Raw genomic sequence first — 23,165 nt, 5'->3', positions numbered from 1 at the left:
TGGAGCTTGGTGCAGGGGTTGGTGCTCCTTGGGTTGGTTCCCTAAGTGTTTGCAATTCATTGTTTTACTTGTGAGGTTGGATTGGAGTAGTAGTCTCCAACAACATTTCTCACCGAGGTTTTTCCCATATTGGGTTTTCCTTGTACATCTGGTGTTGTGGGTTGCATTTGTGTGTTTGTCTCTTTTGGTATCCACTTTTGTCTTACCGGTTTAACTATTTAGTGCTTAGGATAATAACCAGTATTCTAAGGTTGTTTTACAAAGAAAAAGAACTTAGGAACCACCGATTCACTCCCCTCTCAGTGGTACATTGTGTTCAACAATTGGTATTAGAGCCTAGGTTCCCGGATGTTTAAAGCTTGGGTAGATTCTAGTCTTAGAACACAATGACAAGAAATGAGTCTGCCTCCTCAAAATCTCCCATGTTTCATGGGTCTAACTATGCCTTCTGGAGCAGAAGAATGGAGACCTATATTTCCTCTCTTAGTTTTGATGTGTGGATGTCTGTCAAGAATGAGTATATTATCCCTAGTGTTCCTCCAACTAATCCAGATGCCAAGGAGTATGGGAACAATGCTAAGGCTAAACATGTTATCTTGAGCGGGTTGTCTGATAACGAGTTTGTCAAGGTCATGCACTGTGCATCCGCCAAGGAGACTTGGGATAAAATGAAGAGGTTATTTGAATGAGATGCAAAAGTCAAAGAGGCCAAGCTGCAAGCACTAAGGGGCCAACTTTAAGGCATCAAGATGAAGGATGAAGAAAATATTGAAGACTACCTTCACATATTTGATGAAACTGTGAATACCATCAAGGGACTTGGAGAAGAAATTGCAGATGAGATTATTTTTAAGAAGGTACTTAGGTCTCTCACACCTAAGTATGATACTAAGGTTTCTACCATAGAAGAATCTAAGGATCTAAAGATATTTACAATGGATGAGCTATTTGACTCACTAACGGCCTATAAAATGAGAAAAACCAATGATACATCCTTAAGGAAAGAGGCGTCGTTCAACCCCATCAAGAAGGGAAAATAAGTGGTAGTTTATAAAGGATCGAGTGAAGACTTTGATGCAAAGGTAGAAAAATTTGTCAGAAAGCTCAAAAGAGGATCCGACAAGTATAAAGGAAAGTTAGCACTCAAATGTTTCAACTGTGGAAAAGTTGGACACTTTGCTGCAAAATGTCCTTATAATGAAACTAGTGGAGATGAGTCAAGAATATTTAGAAGATCTGCTGGTAAACATGAAGAAAGAAATATCTACTGGCAAGGAAGAAGAGGCTACTAGAAGCATAACAACCTATACACTATTGAGGATGATGCCTTAGATGAAGAAAGTGCATTAGAAGATGACTACCATGAGAATGAAAGAGAAGTTAATCTCTTTATGACACTTGATGAACTAGTTGGTGAAGATGAGGAAGAAGAAGATATTAAGGCTGAAGTGGATCTTGAAGGTGATCTTATAAGTGCTCTTGAGCAGCTGAGTAAAATAAGAAGAGAACTCAAGAAATTCAAGCTTGGTGTAGTAGATGAACAAGGTCTCTTGAAGCAATCCCTGGATGAGTTTAATCAAGTTATATCTGACTTGAAACTGCAGGAAGAAGCCAAGAGGATATGTGAAGTTACATCCTCTGATCTGATGAAGCAGGAAAAGGAGCATCAAGATCTGGAAGCAAAAATAGTAAAGATCAGAAAAGAGCTTGAAGAAAGTAAGGGAGAAATAAAAGTGAGAAGCAAATGTGAAGGCAACACCGAAGCCTTAGACAAGATGTTGAGAAAATAGAAGCAATCTAAAGATACCAGTGGCAGGATTTGAAGAAGGTCAAAGTTCAAACAACAAAGACACATCTGGTAAGGAGATACAATTCCCCTCTTCCAATGAAGGTGAAGAAAAAAAGATGTTCACAGTAAGAAAGGATACCTATAAGAAGAAATATGCAGATGCTGTTAGAAACCGCCACACAAACCTGTATACACAATCAATGAACCGGAGGCCACACTCAATGTACCAACATGTAGATCTAAGGAGAAATGCAAGAGTTTACCATGAAGGATTCACCAAATTTAGCATCATGAAAGGAAGACCCCCGGTGAGGTAGTCGTTTGTAGGACCAAGGCAACCTAACTGGTATGTTCCAAACTTTCATGGTTATTGTTACTGGTGTAACAAATTTGGGCATAGAATAGCTAACTGTAGATTAACCAATAAGCCCACTATGAGTTATGAAAGTAGAAATCCTTTTAATGTACTTTGGGATATGAATGTTGTCTACTATCAGTGTAATAGATTTGTTCATAAGAGTTTTGAATGTAGGAAGAATAAATTGGTGTCCTACAATAATTTCAAAGATTCATCTTTAAATGAAAATGTGAAATGATATAACTGTCAAGTGTTTGGACATATAGAAAATTTTTGCAAAAACAGGAAGATCAAGCAAAAGAAGATAGATCCTGATTAAGAACCAGTAGTTGAACCAGAGCACAAAATAATAATTGACAAGAAGAAGGAAACCAAACCAGTATGGGTTGAGAAAGAAAAAGAAAAGCCAGAATCAAGTCTGATAGTGTAGACTGCTTTACATGCTGAAAGGAAAAATCTATGGGTTGTAGACAGTGGCTGTTCCAACTACATGACTAGTGATAAAAATAAATTTATCAAGCTTGAAGACTAGAATGGTGGTTCAGTAAGATAATTCGGAGACAACTCATCCATCAAAATAAAGGGAAAAGGTACTCTAAATGTTGATGGAAAATCAAAGGCACATGATGTATATTATGTGGAAGGCCTAAAGCACAAACTGCTAAGTGTGAGTCAGATGTGTGACAAAGGTTATAAAATCACCTTTGACTCTACCGGGTGCCAGATAAAGAAAGAGAGTATCGGTCAGGTTGTGGCAGAAGGAAAGAGAATAGATGGAAATGTTTACAATCTGAAGGAATGCAATGAGTCCCAATGAATGATGGGACAGGTTGATGAAAGTTGGTTGTGGCATGGAAGATTAGGCCACATAAAATTTGATAACTTAATTGTAGTAAGCAAAAAGGGGTGTGTAAGAAATATTCCACCCATCATCAAACCGGTAAGCACATTTTGTGATGAATGTGTCAAAGGGAAGTAGACTAAGGTGAGCTTCAGGACAAAAGAGCACAACACCTCAAGACCACTTGAAATTGTACATATAGACCTATGTGGTCCAACTAGGACAAGAGCTCTTGCTGGTGAAAGATATGTTATGCTCTTTATTGATGATTATTCAAGAATGACATGGGTCACTTTCCTGCAAGATAAATCACAAGCATTTGACATATTCAAGATATTTAGGAAGATGGTAGAGAAGGAAAGTGGGTGCAACATAAAATGTCTAAGATCACACCAGGGTGGAGAGTTTACATCAAATGAGTTTGAAGATTATTGTGAAAAACATGGAACTAGAAGGCAATACTCAGCCCCTAGGACACCACAACAAAATGGTGTGGTAGAAAGGAAGATCAAGCCAATCAAAGAGATGGCCAGAACCACGTTAAATGAGGCTAGTCTACTAGACACATATTAGAAGGAAGCTACTCATTATGCTGCATATACTTTGAACTAGGGTCAATTAAGAACAAACAATAGAATGACACCTTATAAGTTGTGGTATGACCGAAAGCCATCAGTCAAATACTTCAAGGTATTTGGAAGTAAGTGTTTTATCAAGATCGATATGGATGGTCTAGGTAGTTTTGACTCCAGAAGTGACGAAGGAATCTTCCTTGGTTACTCATCTAACAACAAGGCCTACAAATGATACAATAAAAGACTAAGAAGAGTCATTGAAAGTGTACATGTAAAATTTGATGAGGATATGCATAAAGGAAGTCAATCACAGGTAAACTTGTATGATGATTCTGGTGATGAATGTGAGGAAGCTCAGTCAGACAATGAACTGGAAGAAGCATCCAAGAAGGCTCCCAACTGGTATGTGCAATTGAATCACCTGGAAGAGTAGATTCTAGGAAATAAGAGTGATGGTGTGCAAACTAGAAGAAGACTTGCCCAGAATGATGAACAAGTCAACTTTTGCCTCATGACTAAAGTAGAACCTAAGACATTCAATGAGGCTAGCAAAAGACAGGAATGGATGGATGCCATGGAATAAGAACTACAACAGATTGAGAAGAACAAGACTTGGTAATTAGTCCCTAGACCAAAAGACAAGAACATCATTGGCACTAAATGGGTGTACCGGAATAAGATGAATGAAGAAGGTAAAATTGTTAGGCATAAAGCTAGACTTGTGTGCAAAGGATACTCTCAAGTAGAGGGCATTGACTTTGAAGAAACATTTGCAGTGGTAGCTAGATTAGAAGAAATTAGAATGTTTCTAGCCTTTTATGCCTACAAGGGTTATAAAGTATATTAGATGGATGTAAAATCTGCCTTCCTAAATGGAAATTTGGAAGAAGTGTACATGGAACAACCGGAAGGGTTTCTACTACATGTTGATGAAACCTTCATGTGCTAGTTGAAGAAGGCCCTATATGGTTTAAAGAAAGCTCCTAGAGAATGGTATTCAAGATTAGACCAGTACCTGAAGGAGCAAGGATTCAAAAAGGGGAGAGCTGACAACAATTTATAGATAAAAAAAGATGGAAACCACATGATCATTGTGATTGTGTATGTAGATGACATTATTTTTGGAGGCAATAAGGACACCCTTTGCAAAGAATTTGCTGATCAGATGTAGTTAGAATTTGAGATGTCAATGCTTGGTGAATTGACATACTTCCTTGGTTTGCATATATTATAGAAACATAAGGGAATCTTTATCTCACAAACCAAGTATGCAAAGGATATGTTGAAGAAATTTCAATTGGAGGACTACAAATCGGTAAGTACCCCCATGGTGACCAAAAGCAAATTAAGAAAGAATGATGAATCACTAGTGGTGGATCAAACATTGTATAGATCCATGATAGGCAGCCTATTGTATCTAACTGCTTCTAGACTAGATATAGTGTAGGCGGTGTGTGATAGACTTGAAAAGCACTGAGAGGGGGGGGGGTGAATCACTGACTCCAAAGCTAACACTACTTTAAACAATGGCCGATAGATAAATTTAACAAAGTAGTTAATCAAAATACATGTTATCCAAAATGAAATAACAACATCCACATAAAGTAGAACATCCACCATAACATAAGTGTTTATACGTGGAAAACCCAAATAGGTAAAAACCATGGTGAGATGGAACTCACAAGTTAACTATCTGCAGTAATAGAAAACTGACTGGTTAAGGCCTTACAAAGAGCTCTTCTAGGAGCAAATCTTGTTAGAGATTCCAAGCTTGATTAGAAGCTTATACCCTGTTAAGAGTAACCTCATTGGAGGACTTGAGAATCCAAACTAATGGATCACCTTGTTAGAGGATTTGTATAAAAAAGCTTGTTAGAGCTTACCCGGTTAAGGGATTTGCACCCATTGTAATGATTAGAAAACAACAAGAGTAGCTTGATCTGTTCTAAGTAGCACAAGACTTGCTTGATTAGATCCTTCTAAGTACAATTAATACTGCTCTGCATCTTAAAACTTATCACTTAAGAGATTTTTCACTCTCTTTGCATAACAACTCTCTATCTGTTATCATCATCAAAATGACTCTCTATGATGTCTTTAAATAGACATACAATCCTTATGTCGGCCATAGGAACACAATTTCCTAGGTGCAATGAATCTAGACATATAATCATAACTCATCACAAAATTAACCACCAAAAAATGGTGTTGGTAACTCATCACAGAAGTAGATACCGGTTAGAGCAATTTAATACCGGTTGAAATAAAACTAGTGAACCGTTGTTATGAGATCTTCCACTTGATCTTCTTTTCTATCTTCATTATGATTCTGACGCCGACTAAGTGTTAACTCAGGTAATCTCAAAGGCACATACCGGTTGATAGTGTAAACCAATTGAAGTTACATCAGTAGTCAATGTTATCAAATATGTGTGTGAGAGTGTTTCATCAATGACAACAAGTGATGAATACATTACAATCTGTATCAAGAAGTTCAGTATATATGACTTTTAAAAAAAAAGTCATGCATTAGGAATTCTCATGAAAATATTGTTGAAAGTTTGTTTCATCTGAGAGAGAGCATTCTGCCATGATTCTAGTATGTGATTCATATATTTCGATGTAGACAGCAGCTGAGAATGAAATTCTTCCATTAAATCAAGTAAGCACGTTTCCGAAGTAGCAAGAATAGCTTATGCACGAGAGTAGACTTTCTGAAGAATGTCAAGTTGTGAGGTGAGTGAACTCTTGAGCTCTCTGAGAGATTGGAATCTCTTAGCTCTCTCATTATCATTCCTAATCCATCTATCATGCAATTCATCGATAGACTGGTTAAAGACATGAATAGAGTCCTAGAGTGGGACATATGCCTTACATAACCTTTCTATTTCCTGCTCGGTTTCAACTTGATTTTTAGAAATATCAGAATAAAAGAAAGTAACATTGGAGGTAGAGGCAAGATAATTTCCTCCAGATTTAATAGCTTTCTTCAACAGACTGCCATTATGAGATAAAGCCATTTTTCTATTCTCAATGTGCTTTGCGAGCTTATCTCCATATGTGTTTTTATGGCTATTCTCAATAGACATTTGAGAAATATCTTCAAGTGTTTTGATTTGATCAGATACCTCTGCAATTAACTGACCAAGTTTGCTGATAGGAGTAGGAAGATGTGTGATAGAGGTTTCTGGTAGTAATCCAGAAAAGATGTCTACGACATTCTGAATTGTCTCTGCCTCAATTCTTTGTTCTTTCATCCTTTTCTTATGTGCAGGAGTTTCCATCATACACACAAACTTCATCATTTCAGAAGAACTTAGGGTATTCATATCAATAGGTCCTGAAATACTTAAAGAGTCTTCATCATCATCATCATCCTCATCATCAAGCAGTTTTTTCTTTCCCTTTTCAGAGAATATACACTTAATGATGGCTCTTTCTGTATTTGCTTCCATTTTATCTTCTACTTTCTAAGTAACATCTTCCTCAGTGGTTTCTATTTGAGTGATCTCAATAGCCAGTGGAGATTGGGGTTTCTCCAGTTGTTCAGTTGTCAGTTGGGGTTTTTCTTGTTGTTTAGTTGTCGGTTGGGGTTTCTCTAGTTGAGTAGTTGCTGGTATACTAACTTCCTTTGGTCGAGTAGCTGGTTGATCACCTGTTGTATTATGTACTTCTATGATTGAAGGAGGATCCATATCAGGTGCAGTAATTTCTTCAGATAGGTCTACTGAATCCTCAATGTCCTCATCAATATGAATAACTGAGTCATCCTTCTTCTCGATTGAGAAGACTATATCAGCTGGGACAATTTCCTCTGTCCATTTCTGGTAGAGAAACATCATTTGAGGTTTCATCCTTATCAAGAGATTGGATGCAGTCTATCCTTTGTTTGATTTGACAGGCTAGATTGTGAGTTTCTGCCTCAATAACTGCCCTTTTTCCAGTAAGAAGCTTCAATCTCCTTATTTTAAAATCAAAATATACTTTGTATTCCTCAATCAAAGAACTAATTCCTTCTGATGATAATGTGGGAAAATACTGTACAAATATTTCATCAATAATTTCCTTATCTAACTGAGTGGCTTCTAATTCCCATTTTTCTAACAAATTATTATACAAGGATACTGAAATATCTTTCTCTAATTCATGTGGATATCTACAGTAATGACTCAACAAGGTTATTACCTATTGGTGTATTTTCTTCTGCTCATCTACAATAAAAGAATCATAATGTTCTTTAACATTTTCAAACCTGTTTCTTTCCAATGACTTCATTGTTCTTTCAAATGTTGTTGCAGGTTTGTAGGAGGCAATATCTAGTGGTGTAGTTGCCTTTGGCACTACCTTTTCCTTCTTAGACATTCTACTGGTTGCCTTCTCCTTCTTAGGTTCTTCATCAGACTCTAGTTGCAAAATTAATTTCCTGTTCCTTCTCTCCTTTTTCTTAATTATTTTGGGTGCTTGTTCCTTCTTGCTTAGGACACTTTGAGTCAATCTTGTAGTCTTCTTCTCAGGAGATTTTTCTTCATTTTTCTTTTGCTTTCCTTTAGCTTTAGCTACAGATTCAATACTGGTTTCAGCAGGTGCAGCTTGGATTGCAAGAATATCCAATTTTGCCTTCTTTTTGTCTACAGGCGATGCTAATAGAGTATTAGCATAGCCAACCAGTAAGTCATCATTGACTTCATATCTCATTTCTTCCATTTCTTCCTCTCTAGGTTCTTTTTCTTGCATTAAGAAAAAATTAGTAGTAACTGTGAAGATTATGTCTTTTTCAAAATGTCTTACTACATCTTCAGGTAACCTCATTCTCATACTCATTTTCTTTTGAAATTCATTAAAATACCTATTGGTGGCAGCCGAAAAGGTATTCTTTACAACCTTAATGTTTTTTCTAAGTTGAGCATTGACGAGTTGTTCTTTGGACCATTCGATGTCACCTATACCAGACAAAAAATTTTGAAAGTAGAAAAATAACCCAGCTAGCAATTGACCAAATTTGAACTTCTGGGTATTGTCATTTTTTATAGACTTCAAATTTAGGAATAGCTGGACTCTAATAGCTTCACAAATATCATAGTCTTCATTTCCAACAATCATACTATGTGCTGTATGAATTGCTATGGATGAAACACTGTTAAGTCTACTGGAGTAAAATACTCTGTAGCCTATCACCATTGCTGCAAGTTTCACCGCAGGATCTCTAATATTGTTAACAGAGAAAGCACGCCCATCAGAGGTGGAACCGATGAGCTTGAAGACTATGTCTTTTGTGATTTTCCTCAACTTAGGAATTTTACCAATGGAGAAATAACTCGTTACAGCCCTAATGGCTTCCTTGGTAATTGTGTGAGTCCTTTCTAGATACATACTCTCTCCATGTATTCAACTCAGAATTATTCTTATGTTCTCTTCTTCAAAATCTTCAAGAGGGTAGGCAGCATTATGAAATCCTTTCTCAAAAACCCTAGAATATTTAGCTTCAATCTTTCCTTCCTCATCACAAAGTGTTTTCAACTGAGTATAGATGCGAAGGGTTCCCATATCTTCAATTTTGCAGTCTATATAGCTGGACAAATCACCTTGGATAATGACTCCACTTGGGACTTGCGATAATGCATTATAAGACATAATTTTCTCTACCTTTACAGCTTCTTCAGGCTCAATAGTGATCATCAACCTCCCTACAGATTTACAAGTAGATACCATTCTAGACAAACAAGTTTCAAGGTGGTAAGCAAGGAAATACCTAGAATTTAGCACGTCACTTCGATTCTCGGTTGGATTGATCAAATGCACTCCCATTCACTTCTTTGCAACTACCAATTCAGCTTGATTTCTCTTATTCACAAAGCAATTTTCTAATTCACACCAAAACTATGTTGCTCTGCTCTGTAATTGCTTCAATTCTTTTCCAAAAGGATTAGGGTAAAAATGATAAGGTAAAACTAGTTTATATACTTTTTACCAACCGTAATAAATGTTTGTAATTTTAGGTTAAAAACCCTAATTTCACCGCTTAAGTGACATACTAGTTGATTGACACATTAGCACAAAAAAAGTCACCAAAATTCAAAATTCAAAAATATTCTTTCTCGCTTATTCTACAAAGGGGTCCGAAATATGCTTTACTGTTATGCTCCCATTAGCCATTTTAAACAGGCTTAGGTCACTTGTGCCAGACTCTCTTCACTAGGTGAAGGAGTGATTTCTTCTACAAGCACTTCTTTGCTCTTCTTTTTCCATGTCCGATTCATATCTTCTCTTGTTTCCTCAACATCAACTTTTTGCTTGCCTTTCTGATCCTTAGTAGAGTTGACCGGTTTATTGTTTCTGGTTCTGCAAAACTTTTCCAGGTGTCCCGGTTTGTTACAGTGATAGCAGACCATACCGGATGATCCCCAGGGTCCTGCATTTCCTCTCCTTTTTCTCGAGTTCATAGCCACATGACCACTTTTATTACAAAAGGTACACACAACATTTGTTTCCTTTTCTAGATTGAACCGATTGACATAGGATTTTTGCTAGTTCTTGTTCATCCGGTTATCAAAATTCCTTGTTCGGTCACCATATGGTCTAGGATGCATGTGTGGTACAGGATTGTTTGCACCATATATGCACTCAATATGTTTATGACCATACATTCCACAAGTGTAGCAATGTCCTTCAAACTTTTTAGATACATACCTAGCATTGGTATTATAACTTGCATTTCTGATAGGTTTGTTCCTACAAACATTTGTAGTATGACTAGGCTTATGACAAACAAAATAGACAGGTTTGAAAGATTTTTTGCCGATAGTCTTATTGACTTTAGACACATTTTTATTCTTTGGGTAGTTGCTCTTGGTACCAGAGGATTCACCTTTTTCAGTTGTATGAAAGCCAAGTCCAGAGATATCACCCTTCATTCTCTGTGATTGAATTTGTTCTTCCAACATGGTAGAACTTTTGACAAACTTGTCCAGTTTCTCATTGGCTTTAGCAAGCTTAGTGACAAGATCTTCATTATGCTTAGAAAGATTCTCTTTCAGAGATGATGCCAACTCGAGGTCTAACTTTAAGTTCTCCTTTTCTTCTATTTCAGCTATTAAATCCTCATGCATTGTGTCTCTTTCCCATTTGATTTTTGGGATCTCTTGATCTTTTTCTTTAATAAGATCTTTAGCAGCTCTTCTGGATTCCAGCTCCTGACTCATGTGAATAGCAAGACCTTCCAGTTCTCTTCTTAGATTCAGTTTCTCACCTTGCAGCTTTTCAACTTATTCTACTAAGGCATCAATATTAGCTTCATCTGAAGAACTATTGTCAGATATTTCTAATAGTTTTTCAGATAGCTCTCTCCTCTTGACTTGAGAAGCTTTTAGTTTGCCCCTAAGATTTTCAACTTCAATTCTATTGGCTTCTATCTCTCTAACCATCTCAAAGTAGCTTTTGTACCCCATGGTGGTTTCAAGATTCCCTTCTAAGAGGTTAGGATTCAAAGAAGTTGGGCTCTAATACCAATTGATGGACTTGAAAAGCAATGAGGGGGGGTGAATCAGTGACTCCAAAACTAACACTACTTTAAACACTGACTGATAGATAAATTTAACAAAGTAGTTAATCAAAATACATGTTATCCAAAATGAAATAACAACATCCACATAAAGTAGAACATCCACCATAACACAAGTGTTTATATGTGGAAAACCCAAATAGGTAAAAACCATGGTGAGATGGAACTCACAAGTTAACTATCTATAGTAATAGAAAATGGACCAGTTAAGGCCTTACAAAGAGCTCCGCTGGGAGTGAATCTTGTTAGAGATTCCAAGCTTGATTAGAAGCTTATACCCTGTTAAGAGTAACCTCACTGGAGGATTTGAGAATCCAAACTAATGGATCACCTTGTTAGAGGATTTGTACAATGAAGCTTGTTAGAGCTTACCCAATTAAGGGATTTGCACCCATTGTAATGATTAGAAAACAACAAGAGTAGCTTGATCTGTTCTAAGTAGTACAAGACTTGCTTGATCAAATCCTTCTAAGTACAATTAATACTGCTCTGCATCTTAACACTTATCACTTAAGATTTTTTTCACTCTCTTTGCATAACAACTCTATATATGTTATCATCATCAAAATGACTCTCTACGATGTCTTTAAATAGACATACAATCCTTATGTCGGCCATAGGAACACAATTTCCTAGGTGCAATGAATCTAGACATATAATCATAACTCATCACAAATTGACCACCAAACAAACAGTGTTGGTAACTCATCATAGAATTAGATACCGGTTAGAGTAGTTTAATACCGGTTGAAATAAAACTAGTGAACTGTTGTTATGAGATCTTCCACTTGATATTCTTTTCTATCTTCATTCTGATTCTGATGTCGACTAAGTGTTAACTCGGGTAATCTCAAAGGCACATACCGATTGATAGTGTAAACCAATTGAAGTTACACCAGTAGTCAATGTTATCAAATATGTGTGTGAGAGTGTCTCATCAATGACAACAAGTGATGAATACATTACAATCATCATCAAGCCAACAGTGTGCATGGTGGCTCGATTTTAAGCTACACCAAAGCAGTCACATATGAATGAAGTTAGTAGAAGTTTTAGGTACCTACAAGGAACACTCAATTATGGATTGTGGTACCCTAAACAAGGGGAATTCATGTTGGAAGCATACACTGATGCTGATTGGGTAGGTTGCATTGATGACCGGAAGAGCACAAGTGGTGGTGCATTCTTCCTAGGTGACCGATTGGTCTCATGGCATAGTAAGAAATAGGATTCAGTCTCCTTATCAATTGCTAAAGAAGAATACATTGGTACACTCAAGTACTTTGGATGAAGCAAACTCTCAAGTACAGGTGGACATTATTGATCATGTTCTCATCTGGTGTGATAATTCGAGTGCCATCAACATATCAAAGAATTCGGTGATGCATTCCAGGACAAAGCATATAGCCATCAAGTATTATTGTCTCAGAGAGAAGGTTGAAGGATAGGAAGTAAAGATGGTCTATGTCCCTACCAGAGAACAAGTAGCAGACATTTTCAACAAACCATTGCCAGTAAGCACTTTTGAGTACTTAAGACACAAGTTGGGAGTTGTGTCACCTGCCTTATGCACTTGAGAAAGGATGGATTTATATGGTTCAGGGGGAGTTCATAGCACCATCTATAACTCTTGAACCACATCTCACTACCAACTACAATCACTGGTAGCAGCCTAAGGGGAAGCTAGGTATGGACCAAAGGGGGAGCTAGGTATGGATCAAAGGGGGGGTGTACAGTACCCTTTGTCATTATGTCAAAGGTGGACAAATCTATCGGTATAAACTGTCTTGCAATAAGTTGACATCAATGCCAAAGGGGGAGATTGTTGGCATTATTGGCATTAAGTTGTCATTGATGTCAACTGGTTTGGCAAGGTCATCGGTAAGTAAGAAGTGGTGACCGGTATAAGAAGAGCAAGACATATGATGGCAATGCACATAGGAGTGAGTAGATAGATAGAAGGCTATTGGTACACATGAATTTTGTCATCTACTGGTTATCAAGCTTACCAATAAGGCACAAACCAGGATGAAGGTAATTTGTTTGTTTGTGATGAAGTGGCAGAATACTAAAAGAATCACAACAACATCATGTGAGCAGAACAAAGAGGATGGTATGGAGACATACCGAAAGGCATGATGAATTATCAAGAGGATGTGTTGTTAGTACAGAGGATGTTTGCTAGTCTTACCGGTAAGGTGAACAGGGTCAGTAGTCAACCTTGGTCAACAAAGGATATCAAACTGACATATAAATCCAAGCAGAGGTGGATGTCAACAAATATGACAATTCGATGCCAGGTGGTGATATTGCACAGGTCGATGGAGTGTGCATCAACGTGACAAGTCAGCAAGCAGGTCAACTTTTATGAAGAAATCGCAAGTCACGGAGGATGCCAAAGGATTGCAGCTCGAGGAAGGCAAGTTGGTAAGTGCTTGAACTGATCCTGCAAGAAGATTTGATCTTCGTACTTGATTGCTAAAGGAAAAAACAAATCCATTAATGGCGTATGATAGAGAAAAGCAAAAAAGCATGGTGCAGACCTCCAGATTTAGAAAATGGACATTGGAATGCGAATCTTTGTTGGTGTTGATTGATTTCATGAAGATCATATCCCTAGAAAAGAAGATTGAATCAAATCAATTTTGGATCAAGTTGGAGAAGGAAAAACCTAACACGACATTGTTTGAATGCAGTTTTTAGCGGGAATCCAAGATTATAAATATGTGAGCTCAAGACAGAAATTATTGATGCTTGATGTGAAGAAGGAGAGTGAAGAGAGCTTGAGCACAAAGAAGGATTATCTTCCTTAGAATTTATTCTAAGAAAGTTGCAGAGTGAGTTAGCAGGCAAACCGATGAGAGGGTTTAACCGACAGAGATAGAGTACAGGTATATGATTGTAGGTCTGACAATTGAGCTAACAAGTGAGGTGTAATCGGTCAAGAAGGCATCCAAGTGTGACCAAGTTTGGTGTGAGGATGAGAGAGAAGAAGAGAAGACTGTTAATCGACAGAAATCTATTTGATCAAGAGTTGCAGAACTCATTTGCAACCAGAAGCTATAATTGTATCAAAATTGTATTTCAATATACATCATCAAGTTGGAATGTGGTGTATGGGTTGGTTCTCCTTGGTTTGGTGCCCAAAATGAGTAGGGGTTGGTGCCCTAAGTCTTTATAATTCATTGTTTCACTTGTGAGGCATGATTGGAGCAGTAGTTTCCAACAACATTTCTCACTGAGGTTTTTCCAATATTGGGTTTTCCTCATACATCTGGTGTTGTGGGTTGCATTTGTGTGTTTGTCTCTTTTGGTAACCACTTTTGTTTTGGCTTACCGGTTTGACTGATTAGTGCTTAGGATAATAATCGATATTCTAAGGTTGTTTTAAAAAGCAAAAGAACTTAGGAACCATTTATTCACCCCCCTCTCGGTGGTACATTATGTTCAATAGAAGCAATCTTTCTTTGCTTTGCCCAACCTAGCTCTCAGACTATCTAACTGTCCCTCTAGATCCTCGATGTGTTGTTGCATATCCCCTCCCTAAGTTGCCTCTAACATATGTGAAGTAGTTACAACCTCTATCCAAAGAAAATTGCTCTCTACTATCAATGGATTTAAATCTAACATTAGGGTGTTTCCCTCTGATCTTAACCAATCTCTTCCTATAGGCTCTTTTCTTGAGCCCACTCCTGCTCAACTCTCCCTCTATCCATTGCTAGTTGATCCCTATGCACGAGCCCTCTCGGTATCCTGCTCCAAAATGGCCTAGTCTAAAATAGATTGTGGTACCTATCCCTATGTTGACACCTATGTTGGTACTTAAACCTCTATTACCTACTCTTATGGGGCCTCTCCCTATGCATCATCTACCTTCTTTACCTACACTCCCTACTCATGTGGAGCTTGTACCTATGTCGACAACTATACTAGTGCCTATCCTCATGGTTGTGTCTGGCCACCCCTCCTTAAAATTTTTTAGATCTTCCTCATACCCACTACGACTCCCCCCTCTCTTACTGCATCCCCCTCCCCTTCAACCACCTCATCAGCTGACAGTGCGACCTCATCTAACTCCAGAAATCCTAGCATGATCAATCGAACTATCCTATATGCCTCCTATACACCCAAGGTCAAAAATCTCTAGCCGCTCCTCCCATACAAGTGTCTCAACCCCTAACCAACTCGAGATAACCTCAAATGGCCCGACCACATTTCCCTAAGTGGCGGTCTCTTGCATGATGTGAGGATGTGTGTTCCTCACCAACTATGTCTTGATAGATGTTAAACTACCACATAACCCTGTGTGGAAGGTACTAATCAATAATGTGCATAATCCAACTAAACATCCAACACTATGTTTGAGCCCAAGACAACAAAACATCTCAACTCCATCGCTCACAGTCCCTAAATGGTCACTAGGTAAAATCCATCATCTCATAAAAAATACGATGCCAAAACCAAAATACACTAACCCTAGTATAATGCAAGAGCCCTTAGTATCTGTCGACATATAGATATCGTCTCTATCGAGCCTATACACCTAGTGGCCTTGTCATTTCTATATGCTCCCATACCCATATGTATAAGAGCATCACACCTATCCCAAGGTTCTTACAACATTGGTATACACACATATGCATATCATGATATAACTGACCAAGAATTGGTGCTCCCTAGGTGAAGTGGACACCATCCTCTAGCATAAACAGTGAGACCAACAAATAGAAAATCCATGCCCACTCAGGTCATGCATCATCTTACCATTGATCAATTCACAGATGAGCAATACAAGCCATGGGATGTGTCTCTGTCTCTCCATTGTCCACTCTAGAACTATCTAAGTCTAGTCCATTGACAAATCCTCTATGTTACATAGTACACTCTGCAATTACCAATCCCCACCCTCAAGTTTGTACTCAAGGATGACCCCACAGATAGGCACCTTTAAGATCCATTACACATCAAGTAGAGTGATGTTGGCCTCACTCATAGGTAGGTGGAAAGTGCATGTCTCACTATGCTAGCTCTCTACTAGTGTTGTCATCATCGCAACATTACATCAAATATGAGGCCACTATGATCTAACAATGATCACTCATCACTATGCAATCAACTTCATAGCACTATGGTGGGAGGCCAATGCTCCCATGATCCCAAAATAACAAGGTCCTCCTACAACCATTCAACCCTTTCCATTAGCCATTTCCTAACATTCTAGCCCATCCCAACCCTCGAGGCATCTCATCGACGCCCCTTGAACCTCTTTTCCTTCTCATTTCTTCTCATTTCCCTATCTTGAGTGGAGACAATGTTTCCTTAATGGAGACACTAAAACTATGTTCCCTACTCAATTGTAGAGAATGGATATGCCATTCTCTAGTTCAAATCACATTCCCCCCTGCTTAGCAGCGCAAACGTTGATCTAGCGATCAATGTCTACACAGGCATTTCTATGCCTATGCTTGTGGGGATCGTCTTTGCAGATGTGGATCCCCAAGTGCAGACATCAATTTGGCGATCAACATTTATGCCCTTACCCTTTTCTCACCTCATTAATTACCTATAATTAATGTTATCTACCAAATGACTAAGTTGGGACTAGGGTACATACTGGTGGTCCATACTCTAACGACCTCTGGTACCTCCGGACCCTCTCACTGTGGTGCTCATGTCATGGAATCCTTGGCATGGATCTCCTTTGCATTTATTTCTATATGATCAATGAATGGTGTGTATTACAATGACTCCTCCATGAGCCCCGTGTGGCTTATATGGGCCCTTCTTTCACCCTTCTATCACCCTTTCTCTGTCCTCTTTTTGCCTTTTCTCCAAATTTCCTCTTGTTTCATCTTTTTCTTTGTCTTTCTCGTCATTTCCTATCATTTTCATCTTTTTTGAGAATTTTCTCAAAAAATTGTAATTTTTTCGATTAAATTCTCAAGGGGGCATACCTCACCCACATCTTCATGCTCGGGCATCTTTCTTCATCTTTTACCTGCCATCAATTTTTTTGCTACGTAAAAGAGGGGTAAAATGTAGACATCTAAAACTATTTAAATTAATATTTAATTAATTTAAGCCTTTCTATATAATTAATTAATTAAATTGTGTTGATCCTCTTCCTCTTAAGGTTAATTAATTTAAATTTAATTAATTTTGTCACTATAGTCCAATAATTAATTATTTTCCTATTCTTCTAAAGTCATTCCAATCATAATTTCTTCTAAATTTCTATTAGTTAATTCATTTCAATTAACTAAGGTGACCATGTGATTCCTACAAATCACCTTCTGAATCTTATCATCTAGACTAATTAATCACCCTCTAATCATGCTTATCATTTTACTTAATTTTATATTTCCTCCACTCATTATCTCTCCTCATGTCACACCCTCCTAACTTTCCCACTTGCATTCTAATCCACTATCAACCCACCTAATCAGTTTCCTTAATCACTTGCACATTCCTAGTCATATCTTGATTAGGAATAGGTCAACTCTTTGCCATAAATGGCTTTCTTCTCTCACCATCCAAAACTTATATCCTACCAAATTTGCCTTTTCCAAGGAATGCCAAACCTTTTCACATTATCATGCCCCTCTTCCCAAGGAATTTATAATTTCTTTACTCATTTAGTCTTCCCACACATCTCCTATTTTGGAACTTTTAATTCTTGTCCCCTTTTGCTAAGGAATTTGATATTCCTTTTATTTTCCCAGTGTACTTGGGGAACTCCTCCCCATGTACTTGTGGGGTGTGGAGACAAGAAATGCCTTTTATGGCATATCTCTTGGATCCCACACCTTGTCCTCTCAATCTTCCTCCACTTTATTTCAATCCTAGCCCTCCATTTTAAATCAATCTTGGCCCTCTATTTTGACCTCCTCCAATCTATAATTTGGAGTCTCCTTTCTTCACAAATCATCCACCTTTTGTGTAATCTTATCTTGTTAGTTTGAGTCCCAAATCCATCAAGCATACCATAATAATGCCCAAATATTGCCTCATAATCCAATCCATTATCCATCTTGTTGTGTAGCAGAGAGTAGTCCACAAATCCATCTTCATAGGAGAAAATCAAGTGGACAAGCAAGGGTGCATCATTCCACTTCATCTAGCTCAATCAGTGCAAGAAGAAAGGATCTAGGTATAATGGTCTTTTATTTTATTTCCTCATTTACAATGCATGTTTAGTGTGTTTCCTTTTATTTGTGAAACTAACCATCAGCTTAGGATTTTATCATCTTGATGCAGGAGCATCCCTGGTTCTTGGCAATCTTGCATTACCAAAAATATTTTATTTCTGTTTTTCTTTCTGTTTTGCATTTTTAGCATTTCTTTCTACGTTTCTTTGCATTTTCACATTAGACCTTGCGGAGCTAGATTTTTCTTGTGGACATGTTCATCTACCTTATCCTAAGTCCGTGGGACATTTGGATCTTTTTTCAACAAGTTATCACTTCTGGAATATATGCTAGTTTTGTTAATCAAAGCAGTGGAGCCACCTGGACCTATTTGCTAATGGAGAATCTTGTGGATCATTTCCTTAGCTTGCAGAGCCTAATTTTGTTGCTTCCAATATTTCTTGGCTTGTGGTCAACCTTCATTTGGGGTCCACACATCATTCTATGTTGTTTCCGAAGGGATTCCTTGGGCAGAGGTCGACCTTGTTATTTTACACGTTACATCTTCTTCATCAATAATTCTTCCATCTTTGGCTGATGCAAACCATCCTTGAGCTATGAATATCATAAAAATAAATGTAATCAAGCAAGTAGACACGTGGTTTTTTTGTTTTTTTTGGCAATTAAGATACAGATAGGAGTTCTAGAGTTGGCTTGCATTCTTGCTTGAGCCTGGATACTATATTTGAGCATTTTTTAATGAGGCATGTGTGTTGAATCTTGTAAGCCTGCATGTTGCTGGCCAATTGTATTTGAATTCTTGATATAATATAATTCTAGTTTTGCATTTCGTCCATCGCATTGAGTTGTTTGTGTTATGTTTCATTTGCTACATAGTTCGAACTGTTCTCTTTGAGGACTTACTTATGTCATGACTGCACCACATCTTCACCTAGTAATATTGGGGACAAAAATAATGATACAAAATCAAACAAAGATATGGAACCAACATTGGTCTATAATAATAGCCACCATTAGATTAATAGGATTTTGTAAACAATAAAATATATAATAAGATTCAAATATTACTATTATTCCAAAGAATACTAGAAAAACAATAAAATAGACTATTACGAATAGCCTTAGCCATCCTCTCTTAAAAATCCAAAGAAGAATTGATAATAATTTAAGCTAATGGATTAAGATTGGAATATTGTCAATACAAGTGGATAGAACAAGCTTGAGTGAATGCATTTAAAAAGATTTAATAGCTAGATGTATTTTGATAGAGTTTCCATGGCTAGAAATCCAAAGATTTCATTGCTTGAGAAAGTGTAAATTTGTTGGGAAAAGTGGAAAAGACCAAGGTTTTCTTTGGTTGAGTGAGTGAGAAGAGCCATAACTCTTTTGTATAAGATTTATGACATTTCTAATGAACAAGCCACATGAAAGATGCACTTTTAAATCTCAAAAATTCTAGTGACACGAGCGCATTGCATGAATGTCCACATCTATCTTTATAGTCAAGGAGGATTCTATTAATTTTCACATGTTGATAAAACTTCATCTTTATCACTCGTAGAGTTAGAATATTTAGAATCAAGATATATGTTTTATCATAAATTATACAAATATCAAAGCACGCATAATTCTTAAGTGTGAAATTATAATTGTGTTCAATTTTGAGACTACTTTTTGCACCCACTTTAGTGGGTTGATTATGCAAATGAATTAGCTATGATAAAGTTGATGATAAAATTAACAAAAATCATTAGTTTCCAAAAGGACACTCTAGATAATATAAAAATCAACTATACAAATTTGGTGATGCCCCTATTTTTTAAACTTGGAAAGTAAGATTCTACTTGAGACTTTATAATTAGTCACAAGAAACATCTTGGAAAATTTGAACATGTAATTTTTTCATGAAATTTGAAGAAACTTCCATGAAGAGAAGAATGCTATAAGTATTAATTTCAAATAAAAAACTAATAAAGGAGGGTGGATATATGATCCATCGTATTTTCACCACCTTTTAGGGGAGTGAACATAAGAAGGCTAAATCATTCATAGTCAAAATTGTTTGAAATTGTAGACAAAAATTGACTATATACTCAAAATATGACTTCTTATAATTAATTTTAACTATTCATAAAGTTGATTTTTGTGGAGTCTAGAGAGATATTTCAATAAAAAATGCCTTGTCAATGTGAATTTCAACCACCCAATATCAAAAAAATCTAGATAGGGGTCAAGGAGGGAAAGATACTAGAGTGTTGGAAACTTGAGTTGCTGTGTTGAGTTCTCAGTGATGTCAACCTATCTTGTGGTGTTGTTGATGTCAACCTATCATCTGTTGTTGTCAATGTCACTATGTGTTATAGATGGTTCGAATGTGAGTGTTCTAGTATTGTTGTGTGGTTTGGTGAAGATGTTAAGGTGTTTCCAAAAGGTTAGTGTAGTGGAAGTTTCAATATGCAGGAAATAGTATTTATTCAAGAAAGAGTTTTTAATGGACATGCCCAATGGAAGAATGCTTTGAATTCCTTCAGTATGTGTAGATCATGTGTCACATGTCTATATATATAGTGTTCATGTTCTGCATACATTGCACTATTAGGTTTGTAGATCCTTAGTTTCTCAAAGGGTAAGGTTGGTTGTTGTTGTTTCTAATAGTGAGGCCATCCATCAAAATTGTTTCGAAGAATGCCTTGTGGCTTTTGAATATGTAGATTCAAAATTGATGAAGTTTGGAGGACATGTTTATTTGGTTTATGTTGTGTTCCAATTTAGATTTTTGGTGATAGTTTAATTGAAATATGAAGTTATGATGTTGTAAGTTACATATTGTTAGCTAGGTTAGATTTTGGTTGACTATGATGGTATATACTACTTGGATCAATTTCCATTGGTTTGTTTTTTCTTTAGAAAATGATTTTGGCTTGTGTTTTGGGTTGTACCATGACATGTGGAGATCCACATTGTGTAATTTGCTTTGGAGGATAGTTTTGGGTTGACTAGTTAATGTTCTTTAATGTTTATCTAAAATGTGTTAGCATGTGTAGTTCATTGGAATTATTTGGAAATGATGTATTGTGATGTATTTGGGTCCTCTGTATCTCCTAGGGTAGATTGAAATACATATTTTGGGTTTAGGTAGCCAAATTTATATAATATTTATTTTATTTGTGGTCATGTTTTAATGATCGATCTTTTGGTGAATTGACAAGTAGTGACCATGAATGATTTGCAAGCATATTTGACATTAGATATGTGTGAAATTTAGTTGTGAAGAGAATTGATGATGATATATTCCGTGTGACAGTGTCCTGAGATAGCGTTTAAAGTTAGATATGTATGCCATGATCTTGGTCACTTGACATAATGGTTCAATGGACAATTTCATGATCAAGAGATCTTGTTCTTTTCCATTCAACTATTCCTTTCTTTGTTAGAAAGTGTATTTTTTTGGAATCTTTTTGTATCTTGCCCTAACATAATGTGTCTCAATATTGCAAGTCATTTGTATCTTTCCCTAAGGTTTTTCACCTTAGTTCTGCATGTCCTCTCAAGAGCAGTGAGTTTCAGAGGCAACATTGTAATACATTATATTCATATTGTGAGTGTAATTCTCACTATGATTTTTCACTTCTTAGGGTTTTCTATGTAAATTTGGTGTTCATGTATTTTTTGTGCCTTATTCTTTCATGATTTATTAGTGTTGTGATTATATAGTTTTTTTAAAGTTTAGAGACCAAAAATTAATTATTTAGAGGTCCAAATTGATTCCTTAACCCTTAAAACCCTTATGCTATCAGAGAAAGGTTCCTCTTGAGAAGCTCAACTACTTGAGGAAAACACAGTATGACATAAGATTTAACCTATAAGGCTCTAAATTTTAATGGTACAAAATTACGTTTATTGGAAAGAAAGGGTGGAATATCATTTAGCAACTTTGTGGGCCGAAATATAGGAAATCATAAAGAAGGGATATAGTGCTCCTTAGAATGGTCCAACAACTCTAAATGAAAACAAAGCATATGAGAATAACACAAAAGCTACAGTTGCAATTGCCACTATTTGAATGAAATAGTATTTAGCAAAGATATAGGTGCAAAGTTAACTAAATAAATTTGGGAAAAGTTGAAGAGTGTATTTGAAGGTGAGGAAAAGACAAAGCAAACCAAGATTACAAATAAAAAGCACAAATTTGAGAATGTGAGAAAATATAATGATGAAAATATTGAAGGTTATATTCATCAAGTGAATGAAATTGTAAATTCTCTTAGAGGTGTTGGTGGAACACAAGAAGAAAGTGAAGTTGTAAGGAAGATAATGCCAACATTGCCCAAAAGCTATAAACCTAAGAAGTATGTTTTTGAGGAAGGGACCATGATATGAATAAGTAAATTGTGGATCAACTCCTTATTTCACTTTCTACCTTTTAGATTGTTGAATTGCATGACATAAAAAATGAGCCAAAAGAAGCGATGCACAAAGTTACAAAGAAGTTTGAAGAACCATAAGAAAATTAAGACAAATGAAATTGAAGAAAACTTTCTAAGAAGATTGAAGAACCGGAAGAAAATTAAGACATGGATGAGATTGAAGCAAACTTTCTAAGAAGATTGAAGAGAGGAACTAGAAAGTACAAAGGTAAGTTACCCCCATATATATATATATATATATTTGTGTGTGTGTGTGTGTATGTATGTATACATATACATACATATACATATATGTGTGTGTGTGTGTATATATATACAGTATATATATATATATACATATATATATACACACATATATATATATACATATATACATATATATATACAGTATATATATATACATATATATACACATATATATATACATATATACATATATATATACATATATATATAGTTATGTATGTAT

Source organism: Cryptomeria japonica, chromosome 6 (genome assembly GCF_030272615.1).
Source record: "Cryptomeria japonica chromosome 6, Sugi_1.0, whole genome shotgun sequence".
NCBI lineage: Eukaryota > Viridiplantae > Streptophyta > Pinopsida > Cupressales > Cupressaceae > Cryptomeria > Cryptomeria japonica.
The sequence above is the reverse complement of the archived record's forward strand: the minus strand, read 5'-3'. Positions refer to the sequence as shown.